General features: G+C 40.0%; 1 non-coding gene across 1 annotated transcript; it reads right to left on the reverse strand.

Moving 5' to 3' along the window:
• Positions 1–12,124: 12,124 nt before the first annotated feature.
• Positions 12,125–12,228, reverse strand: LOC119618736 (U6 spliceosomal RNA). Its single transcript, XR_005235096.2, has one exon. It is a non-coding gene; the product is annotated as a U6 spliceosomal RNA (small nuclear RNA).
• Between the last annotated feature and the right edge of the window lie 1,171 nt (positions 12,229–13,399).

The raw sequence follows: 13,399 nt of genomic DNA on the forward strand, positions 1-13,399 counted from the left end.
TACATAGCCTTTTGTCATACACAAAGCATTTACACACATATATTTAATTCTCATAATAACCCTGTGAGTTAAATGGGGCAGGTCTCCACTTTACAAATGAGGAAACCAAGGCTCAGGAAATGAAGTGATTTGTTCAAGGTCACACTGCTACTGTGGGATGAGTAATGAGCCAGAAAACGATTCCAAATCCAATGCTTTTACTCTTATTCCCAATCAAACCTGCTCAGCGATCATGCACATTCAGTCATTTATTTGTTTTCAACAATTATTAATTGAGGACAGGAGCAGAGACTCAGTTGTCAATCCAACATCCCTCTTTTGCCTCATTTGTAAAGGAATCCTATCCTCATTATGTTCAGGTATGTACCAGTTTCATGGCAATGTTCAGAGGAAAGGTGGATACTGATAATCCCATTCCCCTTCCAGGTGACTAATTAGGAAAGGTATGTCATTATTTTTGATCAATGGGTTTTATGAGGAAATCTGCTTGGGTTAAGGGGTTTCTGAATCTCTTCCTTCAATCTAAAAAGAGGGACACCAGATATAACCGATCTCTCTGCAGCACAGACCAGGACTGAATGTGACACCTGGAGCTTCTATGGTCCTCCTGCTGCTGAGCCAAAGAGGAAGTCGCTGTGGAAGAGAGCAGACCAAAGGAACTGTGGGAGGGGTGCTGTGGCCTAATCACCTCTGAGCTTCTCATAATGCAAAATAAATATCCTAAGGGTTCCTGCCAGTGTGGATCCAGGCATTTTATAAATCGTAAGGGAAAAATATTCTAACAGATGCAAAGACTCACCGAGTGCAGACAATAGAGAGACTGGAGATGCAGAGATCACTAACAATATGTTTCAAAATGTATTCTTTTCATACAGGGCTGCTGAAGACCAAGATCCTTACTGGAGATGCAGAAATCACTAACAATATGTTTCAAAGAGTATGCTTTTCGTACAAGGCTGCTGAAGACCAAGACCCTTACTGCAGTGTCCAGTGCTTCCACTCAATCTGAAGTCGCTGGAGCTTTAGAAAATGTGGGAGCTTTTGTTTTCATCTTCTATGGGACCTGCACCTTGTTTAAATTGAAGAAACACTGTTTTGTAATATGTGTCCTCTTGAAAGAACTTGTGTTTAGCACACACCATACACCAAAGCCTTTATATTTATGCATTGTCTGCTAAAGAAGACTTTCTTTCTGTGAAAAGAAGGCTTTCTGGAAGGGCGCGGTGGCTCACACCTGTAATCTCAGCAATTTGGGAGGGCAAGGTGGACAGATCACTTGAGCCCAGGAGTTCAAGACCAGCCTGGGCAACATGGTGAAACCCCGTCTCTACAAAAAATACAAAAATACAAAAATTAGCCGGGCGTGCTGGTGTGTCTATGATCCCAGCTACTATGGAGATGACTTGAGCCCAGGAGGTGGAGGTTGCAGTGAGTGGAGTTTGCGACACTGCACTCCAGCCTGGGTGACAGAATGAGCGCCTGTCTCGGGAAAAAGGAAAAAAAAAAAAAGGCTTTCCAAATGTGAGACCCCTCCTGAGATATAAAAGTTGTTGTTAGAGTCTGAGGATCAGAGAAGCTCTTGTTGAAATCACAGCTTTCACTTATCAGCTGTGTGATCTTGGGCCACACTCATCATGTCTCTTAACCTCAATTCTCAACTTAGAAACAAAAAATAATAGTCACCTTCAAGCAAAGCTGTAGGATTCAATAAGATATCGCAGGTAAAGTTTCTGACAGAGCTTGGCCCATGAAAAATACCTAAATTACATTTTTCTCCATTTAAAAAAATCGAACCTGGTCATTAGTGGTGTACAACGCAGTTGGTGTAGTGGACTTGTAACAGGCTCCCAGACCCCAGGGGCCACCCATTTTTTGGGTCACCCCTCTTGGTTGCCTCTGGGCCCACTGACTGCTTGGTGCTGCTCCAGGGGTGGTGAAGTTCTTCGCTCAATACTCTTTTCCAGGTAAGTCACTTGTGTTCCCCCAATTCATATGTTGCAATCCTAATCCCCCATGGTTGTAGTAGGAGGTGAGGCCTTTAGTAGGTAATTAGGTCGTTAGTGTGAAGTCCACAAGAAGGGGATTACTACCCTCATAAAAGAGACTCCAGAGAGATTTCTCACCTTTCTATGAGGATACAAGATGTCAGTCTACAATCCAGATGTAGTCCCTCACCAGAGCCTGACCATGCTGGCCCCCCGATCTGAGATTTCTAGCCTCCATAACTGTGAGAAATAAATTTCTGTTCTTCATACACCACTCCATCTAGGGTGCTTGGTTATAGCAGCCTAAACTAGCAAGGTTGGTGTACACTTGCTCTGTTACAGTCACCCTATAGCACTTTTCTGAAATCCCTCAGGGAAAAAAACAATATCCAGAGTGCAAATATTTCCTGCTGCAAGACCTCAAGAGATGGGGACTTGTAGCAGACACTCAGATCGCAGAGGTTACACATTCTTGAGGTCACCCCTCTTGGTTGCCTCTGGGCCCACTGACTGCTTAGGTGCTGCTCCAGGGGTGGTGAAGTTCTTCACTCAATGCTTTTTTTCCAGGTAAATCAGTTGGGTTTTCTTGCTGCTGTTGCATGTCACCTGCCTGATGTCCTCTCGCCCCTCAGAACTGCCTCCTATTATTACCCTCCTGCTACCCTTTCCCCTGGTAATTGTTGGTGGGTGCCCTCCATCTGCCCTCTCCCCCTGGCTAATTGCCTTCTGATTCTCCCTCCCCCAGGTCACATGCCTGGCTCTGCCCTCCTGTCACCCTTCTTACCTGCTAACCTCTGCTTGATTTGCTGCCTGGACATAGGCAGGCTGGGCCTTTCTGCCCTTCATGCTGCCTGCTGCCTGCTGGTTTCCTGCACTGCTCCATCCACCTGCTGCGTGCCTGGGGTCACCTTCCTGCTGCCTGCTCCACCTGTCCCTGAGTTGGTTGATTTTGCCCCCTGAAAAAGCACAGATGGGATCTCTCCAGCTTCCCTGTGATTGTCTAATGGGGAAGTGGGATGCAAATGACTGTGCAAAATAAACAGAAAGGAGAAAAGCCAAACCGAACTGAACCATACCAAAACAAAACAAACAGAAACACCCAGATAGGGATTAAGAACCCAGACTAATTTGGCTAAATAAAGTTATGTCTGTCTCAGAATCCAGAACAAAGATACAAGACAAAAAGAGGGAAAACATACTGGGAAATTGATTAAAATAGGCGCAACACTGAATGTAAAGTAGTCAAATTTTGCAAGTAAGTGCTGAGGAGTAAAGATTCTTCTTCCACATCTAACTTCACAAGTAAGCATTAAGCTTTGGTGATACACAGACCTGTTCATTGGCAATGATTGCCTTTTCCTGAGGGCTAATATACTTGAACTCAAGGGGCCTTTTAAAAATGCTGCCGAATATTTGCAATTCATATCTGTCATTTAGCCTTTCCTATCTGTTTTAGATGTCCTATTGGCATTATAAGCTCAGAAATTCCTTTCTGGGGTGGTGTTTTTCTTTGATTTTTTTCTAATTGTTTGTTTAAACTGGCACTAAACACTCACAAATTGGGCACAAGTACAAGTTAATAGAATATTTACTGAGAACTTTACTCCCAAAGACGGAGTTTCTTTTAGAGCAGAGAAATTCCTCTTTTGCTAAAAATTAATCGTGTCACCCAGAATACATTTCTTTTTTTTTTTTTTTTTTTTTTTTTGAGACAGGGTCTCTCTCTGCTGCGCAGGCTGGAATGCAGTGGCAGGATCATAGCTGACTGCAACCCCAAACTCCTGGGGTCAAGTGATCCTCCTGCCTCAGCCTCCTGAGGAGCTAAAACTACAGATGCATGCCACCAAGCCTGGCTAATCTATATATATTTTTAATGTTGATGAGATGAGATTTTGCTATGTTGCCCAGGCTCGTCTTGAGCTCCTGGCTTCAAGTGATCCTGCTGCCTCAGCCTACCAAAATGCTGGGATTACAGACATGAGCCACCACACTTGGCCATGTTTTTTTTTTTTTTTTAATTTTTGAAGTTTTATTTTGTTTTTAATTGATACATAATAATTGTATGTATTCATGGGGTACAGTGTAATGTTTCAGTACATCGTGTAATGACCAAATCAGGCAATCAGTATGTCTATTATCACAAACACTTGTCATTTTTTGTGGTGAGAATATTCAAAATGTTTTCTTCTAGCTATTTTGAAGTATACAATATATTATTGTTGACTATAGACACCCTACAGTGCAATAGAACACAGGAACTTATTCCTCCTGTTTAACTGTAGCTTTGTACTCATTGACAAACATTTCCCCGTACTCCCCTCCCCTTATTCTCCAGTCTCCGGTAATCACTATTCTACTGTCTACTTCTATAAGATCAATCTTTTGAGGTTCCACAAGTACCTGAGATCATGCAGTATTTGTCCTTCTGGACCTGATCTATTTCACTTAATATAATATTCACTAGATTTGTCCATGTTGTCACAGATGACAGAATTTTGTTCTTTTCATGGCTGAATTGTATTTTACTGTGTATACATAGCACATTTTTCAAATCTATTTATTCATTGACGGACACTTACGTTCATCCTATATTGTATTAGGCCATTCTTGCATTGCTATAAAGAAATACTTGAGACTGGGTAATTTATAAAGCAAAGAGGTTTAACTGGCTCACAGTTCCACAGGCTTTAGAGGAAGTGTGGTGCTAACATCTGCTCAGCTTCCGGGGAGGCCTCAGGAAGCTCACAATCATGGCTGAATGCAAACAGGGAGCAGGCACATCACATGGCAAAAGCAGAAGCAAGAGAGGGAAGTGGGAGGTGCTACATACTTTTAAATGACCAGATCTCTGAAGAACTCATTCACTATTATGTGGACGTACCAGGAGGATGGTGCTAAATCATTCATGAGAAATGATCCAATGATGATTGCCCCCGTGATCCACCCCCCATGATCCAATCACCTCCCACTAGGTCTCACATCCAACACTGTGGATTATAACTGAACATGAGATTTGGGTGAGGACACAGACCCAAATTATAGCACATATATTGGCTGTTGTGAACAGTACTGCAATAAACATGAGAGAAAATATTCAGAAACTATGCATCTGCCTATGGATTAATACCCAGAATACATGAGAAACTCAAACAATTCAATAGCAAAAAGCCCCCATATAACACAATCAAAATGGGTCAAAGATCTGAATGGACATTTTTCAAAAGGAGACATACAAATAGCCAACAGACATATTTAAAAAAATGTTCAACATGACTAATCATCAGAGAATTGCAAATCAAAACTATGAGGTATCACTTTACCCCAGTTAGAATGACTATCATTAAGATGACAAAAAATAACAAATCCTGAGGAGAAGCTGAAGAAAGGAAAACTCTTCTATTCGATTGGTAGAAATGTAATTTAGTACAGTCTTTATAGAAACAGTATGAAAGCTCCTCAAAAAATTAGAAAGAGAACTAGTATATGATTCAATACTCTCATCACTGAGTATCTATCCAAAGAAAATTAAATCAGTGTGTTAAAGAGATATCTGCCCTCCTAAGTTTATCACAGAGATCTTGTGTATTTGAGTGTGAAGGTGCCTCAGAGGTCACGTGTCAGGTCTCTCGAGAGAAGAGGTAGGCATGAACACTGCTTTCGGATGTAGTACGTAAGGCTTGTTTATGGTCTTCGTCTTTATGGCTGATGGGTAGTTCTTCCTTTACAGCCTTCTCAAGCAGGAAAGATTTGAAGACGTGCATGCCCTCATCCACAAAGATTGCCCTGTTACTCTCATGTGGTCCAAAATTCTACTCTAAAATAAAATGTATGTGTTATCTCCAAAAGGAAATCTTGTCATCTTTCTCCTCACATTGACAATTAGACCAACTAGATGATTATTGTATTATTTAGTTCCTAAAATTTCTTTTCCCTGTCTACAATCCTTTGTGGAATAATATTAACAATGACAACTAGTCCTAGGTTGGTTTTCCTTGGCCTTGGTTTTCCCATTTTTACACTACAGCAGAGGTCAGGGGAAACCATATATTCTCTGTGATTCTACTGAGCTTCATGATATGGGAAAACTTTTGTATTCTAAAATTCATGAGACTTAAAATTATCAAGTTAGTTCTATAATATGTCCATGGTCCCCACTGATAATGATAGGTTACCAACAACTATTTTTGACAGAATTCCTAGTTCTCATATACTAAAATATGAAGAAATAAGGCTGTAGAAAATCCAACAGTTTTGGAGGAAGATAAATATTAATAAAAATTAAGCTCCAACAATATGATAGGAGATGTAGAATCTATTGATATGAATAGAAAATCTGGGGGGTGGGGAAGAAAACTTTAACAATATCAGACTTATTTGGTGGATGGTAACCAAGCTCTCAAGAATGCAATTGACTTGCCTAGTGCTAGTGCTATTAAAGCCTTTGCTGTCTAGTTTTATTCCATTGTCTCATAAAAATTTCTTTATGTAAGATTTTTGCATCACCCACTTTCACTCAGTCCTCAGTATTTGGGCTAGTGATAGTAATAACTATTGCAATAAATCAAGAAGTGTTGCTGATTTGGCAGATGTGAGAAGGAAAAAAAGTGGAATTTTACTCCTTGGCTTAATTGAATAAATGCAAGATCAGGTCACAGTCCATATCATGTGAGCAATGTGAGTGCTGATGTCTTCAAATTGACATAAGAATCATTTACTGCCTATCCCCCATCTCACAGTAATTAAGCACATTGCCTCCATTGCTCAACACTATTTCAATTTTCCACCACAGGTATTTTTAATTGTCTTGAGTCTTAAACCAAAGGAGAAAAATGAAAATAAAAGAGCTAAGAGCTTGTTCCAGTGAATGACTGTTCAGAGAGAAAAAGAGAGAGGAAAAATGACACCTATATGCCATACTTTTCAATTCAAATTAGATTTAGAGAATTTTATGTATGTATGTATGTATTTTTCTATTTTCTCTCATTCTTTTTTGGACAGGATCTCGTTCTGTTTTCCAGGCTGGAGTGTATTGGCGCAACTGGCTCACAGCAGCTTCAACAGCCTGGGCTGAAGCGATCCTCACACCTCAGCCTCCCGAGCAGCTGGGACTACAGGTGCATGCCACGACAGCCAGCTAAGTTATTTATTTTTTGTAGAAATGGGGCTTTGCCATGTTGCCCAGGCTGGTCTTGAACTCCTGGGCTGCAGTAATCTGTCTGCCTCACCCTCCCAAACTGCTGAGACAACAAACGTGAGCCACTGTGACAGGCAGATTTAAATAATTTTAAAACTCTTGTGAGAGTTTCCTAGTCCCATCTAGTACAAAAACCTTCCTATGACCTTTCTCCAAATGGCATTTTAGACTTGGTTTGGATATATCTAATGTATGAATCTCATTCTTTCATTAGGAAAGTATTTTCCCCCTCATTTTTAGCAACTCCTGTAGATAAAAATTGTCTGATTATAACTCACTTTCATGTTTCAAGTGTAGCTTCCTAGTTCTACCTCCTAGAGAGGCTGAGTTGGAGCCTGGGCCTTGGGGAACCCTCTGAACACTTTAAAATTAAAATAATTTTTCTTTTATCATTTCACATGGAAGGACATGGAGAAAAGTAATTTCTATTTCTATATCCAAAACACATATGACAGTCCAGATTACCTAGGCTGGGACCTTGTAGCACTGTAGGTATGCTCCCATGGAAACCTTGCTATAAATGCTGGCTTCATCTTTGATGCTATCATGTTCTTATAATTAAGGTACATCATTGGCTAAATTGGCTTTTGTTGGTTGATCTAGGGACTGAATCATTACTAACAATGAAAGGTATTACATTATTTCCTATACAGATGCATTCTGAGCTCTATATACGTGGTTAATCTGGGGGCTATCACAAATCCCTAAGAAGGGAACTGACTTGATTCCAGATTGGCCTGATCCCTGCACAAAGCAGAATTGTTATTTCTCAGGATTTAGTCATTGTATGCACATTTATTAATGCTACCTTAGGGTTTATCTGTGTTACACTTTAACCTATATTAAAGTAATGGTCAACTATATATTCAGAATTTTTTTTTTTTTTTTTTACATTTCTTGCCTCTGGGCTACTGGAGGCTTCCTTCAAATACAGAGTAACGGACTGGGCGTGGTGAGGTAGGAAGACTGCTTAAGGCCAGGAGCTGGAGACAAGCCTGGGCAACATGGCAAAACCTCATCTCTACCAGAAAACAACAACAACAAAAAAACCAAAAACACAAAAATTATCCAAGTGTGGTGGTATGCACCTGTAGTCCCAGTTACTGAGGAGGCTGAGGTGGGAGGGTCAATTGAGCTTGGAAGGTCAAGGCTGAAGTGAGCAGTGATCAAGCCACTGCACTCCAGCCTGGTGACACAGCAAGATCCTCTCTCTCAAAAAAAAAAAAAAGTTAAAGAAAGAGCATTGACTAATCTGTTGGTCATAACTAACATACGTAAAAATACTCATCAAATAAATTTTTCAACATAAAATGATAATAGGTAAAACTCGCTTTTCTACATTTGCTCTAAAGAACAGAAAAATCTTTTCCAGTGAATATCTCTTTCTTCTAAGTATATGATTCCACAAAATAATCTGATAATCTCATAAGGTTATAAATCGCTGAACAAATGAGGAAACAAATTTAAAAAGCTTTTTACCTCTGATTTTCAACATATAAAAAAATGTTTCAAAGCTGGAAAGTATTTTCTCTTAAGCAGCATAGTATTTTCAAAGACACAGAAGAAATCTCACATCTGTTCATTTATTAACAAACATTCATCAAATGCTTATTGAGTGCCCACTATGTACCAATGCCTTGGGTTTGGCTATACAGCAGATAACTAAGCAGAATTCTTCCCTGTCTTCATGGACCTGCCTGACAAAAGAAATTTCATAAACAAGAACATTTGGATAGAATGACAGTGTGTATTGAATTGCAGAGTATTCTAAGAAGGGACTTCATGTAGCAGGAATCAGAAGTATAAAAGTTTAAGCCATACACAGGCTTTATAAGAAAGGACGATTGAAGTGTTACCTCGGGTAAGTGCAGCAGAAACAGGCTGGAGATTAAATTCCAACCAATGATTAGGCAGCATATAGATAAGAGCTCCAATTAATGAGTTTTTAAATGTTCTTTTTTCAAAATCAGTTTTCCACGGTTTACACAAAGAATGTAGACATAAACTGTGCAGTAAATAGCCTTTACAGGCTTGTCTTGCTCTTTAAAAAGACCTACTTGCATGGCTAGAACCTGTCTGGGATCTGAAACTTAACTTTTAGAATTTTTTTTACATTACTAACTGATGTATGCATGAGGTACCAAGTCCTACCATATCACCTCGTCTAAACTCTTTTTGCAAACAATGTGATTTATGGTGAACACCTGCTTTCCTTCTGGGAGTGTAAATTTTGGTAATCATGACTGGTGACACAGGCAAAGAGGACCGATGGGATCAACTCCTAATAAAACCTCTGTACTCTAAAGAACACTGGGAAAAAGCACTGCACATGTGCTGCTGTATTTCATTGCTAGAGGGAGAGTACATTGTGTAACCACCCTTATCCCTTCTCCCCAACTCTGTGAGACAGAACTTTGGAAGCCTGTTCCTGAATTCTGCCTGATGCATCTTTTCCTCTGCTGATCCTTCTGTGTACCCTTTTGTTGTAATAAAACACAGTGATGACTGCAATTTCCTTGGAGTCTTGTGAGTCACCAAACATGTGGGTGGTCCTGGGGCTCCTTGAAACTACACTGAACAAAAACAGGCAAATAAACTCGAAATATATACAAAAGTATGACTAAGGAAAAAAGACCATAGAGTCAACCTGTCCACCGCTCAAGTTAATGTTATTATCAGGCTTCACCTGGGTATGCAGTCTGACTCAGATTTTTGGCAGCAAAAGCAATAAGAAACATTTGATTATCTTGCTCACATTTTCAGAAAGGACAAAGCAACAAATTACTTGGGGTGTGACATGGTTTGTATGTGCGTCCCCTCAAATCTTGAGTTGAAATGTGATCCTCCATGTTGGAGGTGGGCCTGGTGGGAGGTGTTCAGGTCATGGGGACAGATTCCTCATAAGTGCCTTGGTACCCTCCTAGCGACAATGCATTACTGCAAGATCTGGTTGTTGAAAAGAGTCTGGGACCTCCCACTTCCCTCCCCAACTCCGTCTCTCACCATGTGACAAGCTGGCTCCCCTTCGCCTTCTGCCATTATTGTAAGCTTCCGGGCCCCCCACCAAAAGCAGGTGCCAGAAATATGCTTCATGTACAGCCTGCAGAACCATAAGCTAAAATAAGTCTCTTTTCTTTATAAATTACCCAGCCTTAACTGATATATTATAGCAATGCAAAACAGGCTAACACCAGGTGATAACTTCTTAGCAAGAGAACCCTAAAATAATTTTTTTCATGCGGAAATTGTTATAGGAAGTGTGTCCCCTCTTAACACACTTGTTTCTATCAGCTTCTGTAACGGTGATCTCTTGTCTCCTAACTCACTGGCAATGGTGTTTCTCAGTTGTCTTCTCTGTGTTCTCTCTCTCTCCAAACACACATTCCTAGAATACAGTTGTCCTGAAAATGGTACTAACTATAAACTTACCAAAAGATCAATAGAAAGAAACAGTTTATCATAGACAGCTAAGTTTATTAGACTTACTGCAGTCTAAGAGAAAACACTATCTTAGTAGTATCTCAAAATGGAAAAACTTAGGAAGTGGTCATAATAGGACCTCGACTGAGTGATTTGGGGAGTGATCTTGCAAGATGAACTGGCTAGAACTGGGCAGAGATTATGACATAAGAGTTTTAGGTTGGTGGGCCTAGTGAGGTGAGGATCTTCCAAGTAAGCCTGCACAAAAAGCTGTTTCAGTTGGTTCATGACGTTATTTTCCAGGAGTAGGTACAGTCAATCCTCATTATTCACAGATTGATCATGGGTGGATTTGCCTAGTCACTAAAATTTATTTGTAAGTCCCAAATCAATGTTTGTGGCACTTTCATGGACATTAGGGATCACATTCTAGATGTATCAGAGTGGGAAAAAATTGATTTGCTTAATGCACATGTTCCCAAATAAGATTGAACAAAGCAACACTCTGCCTCTTGTTTCAGTTCTTATACTGTAAGTACCTGTCCTCTGTGGTCTATTTAATGCCATGTTATTTTGTATTTTTGTGGGGTTTTTTTTGTTAGTGATTTCTCTGTTTCAAATGGGCTCAAGGCATAGTGCTAAAATGCTTTCTAGTGTTCCCAAGCCCCAAAAGCTGTGATGTGCCTTAGGGGGAAAAATATGTGTTACATAAACTTCCTTTAAGCATGAGTTATAGTGCTGTTGGCTATGAACTCACTGTTTTTATTATTATTATTATTATTATTATTATACTTTAAGTTCTAGGGTACATGTGTACATCGTGCAGGTTTGTTACATATGTATACATGTGCCATGTTGGTGTGCTGCACCCATCAACTGGTCAGCACCCATCAACTCGTCATTTACATCAGATGTAACTCCCAATGCCATCCCTCCCCTTCCCTCCTCCCCCTAATAGGCCCCAGTGTGTGATGTTCCCCTTCCCGTGTCCAAGTGATCTCATTGTTCAGTTCCCACCTATGAGTAACAACATGCGGTGTTTGGTTTTCTGTTCTTGCGATAGTTTGCTGAGAATGATGGTTTCCAGCTGCATCCATGTCCCTACAAAGGACACGAACTCATCCTTTTTTATGGCTGCATAGTATTCCATGGTGTATATGTGCCACATTTTCTTAATCCAGTCTGTTACTGATGGACCTTTGGGTTGATTCCAAGTCTTTGCTACTGTGAAAAGTGCCGCAATAAACATAAGTGTGCATGTGTCTTTATAGCAGCATGATTTATAATCCTTTGGGTATATACCCAGTAATGGGATGGCTGGGTCATATGATATTTCTAGTTCTAGATCCTTGAGGAATCGCCATACTGTTTTCCACAATGGTTGAACTAGTTTACAGTCCCACCAACAGTGTAAAAGTGTTCCTATTTCTCCACATCCTCTCCAGCACCTGTTGTTTTCTGACTTTCTAATGATTGCCATTCTAACTGGTGTGAGATGGTATCTCATTGTGATTTTGATTTGCATAAAAATATGGAATGCTTCATGAATTTGCATGTCATACTTGTGCAGGGACCATGCTAATCTCTGTATCGTTCCAATTTTAGTATATGGGCTGCCGAAGCGAGCACTGAACTCACTGTTAACGAATCACCAATGTGTGCGTGTGTGTTTGTGTATAGGCTTACAGGAACCTAACCCTGCCTTTCTTCTAGGAGCAATGTGTTCAATATTCACCTACTCAGTGTTTACAGTGACTTTATGTAACATAACCACTACAAATAATAATTAATTTATTTTTTGCCAAGTTTTCTTAGTGCCTTATCCCAGTATTTAACACAGGGACAATAAAAGCCGCTGCTTTCAGTTTTCAGTTACTTTTAAACCATGCCATTAATTCCCTTTGCCTATAAGTGCTATGCAGTGTAAGGCTTGGCATGGCCTTTTGCTTGGTCATTTCTTGCAATGAATAACTCTTTTTTTGGCTCCTAGGAAGGTGATTTCAATGGAGTAGAGCTCAGAACGTGTGTCCAGCCATCTCTCAGGCACTGGTTTTTGTGATTCACAGTGCATTGAGCACCACTAAAGATGTCTTCTATCTCATGGAGCCCTGCTTCAGAAGCAGCTATAGATTTCACTCCTGCTCTTTCAGAGGTGACCAAACCAGGTGCCAGGTGACTACTAATTCTGCAGATTGGAGCTTCACCATTCTTTTGAAATTCTTTTTATGGCACAAGTCCAATTGTATTTAAAATTCATTCATATTTTTATGAAAAACATCAACACTACAATTTGCCAATGAGAAAAATATTTCACAATGTTTAAATATAATTTCAAATCTTAAAATTGTTTCTATAGTTGTAAAAAATGATTTGACATTTTTATCTCCAATTGAATGAAGTTCCTCATCAAAGGTAACTATAAATAATTTGAAGACATCATCACTGAAAAGCAATTACATGGAACAATTACAACCTCATATAAAAAGTTACATTCACAGAAGCTCAAACTTTTAAGTAAAAAGGTAAAAACATTTTACATGCAAGTTTTACACAAATTACATATTTAATATCTTTCTTGATACTTTGTATTTACTGTTTTAAATTTTAGTGGCTGTGCTCTTTCTCTTCTTAGAGACCCCCCACCCGCCCGCCCTCCCGCCCACTGCCCTACTGCTGAGGCCGCTAGTCCCTTCCTATCTGACATGTTGCCTGCTGATGGCTCACAGCTGAGTCTGTCCTTAAAAACTGTCTTCTTCCGAAGGGAGCTGCCTTGGCCAAGCTTATATCCACTTCCCGGAGA

This window comes from Chlorocebus sabaeus, chromosome 18 (assembly GCF_047675955.1).
Source record: "Chlorocebus sabaeus isolate Y175 chromosome 18, mChlSab1.0.hap1, whole genome shotgun sequence".
NCBI lineage: Eukaryota > Metazoa > Chordata > Mammalia > Primates > Cercopithecidae > Chlorocebus > Chlorocebus sabaeus.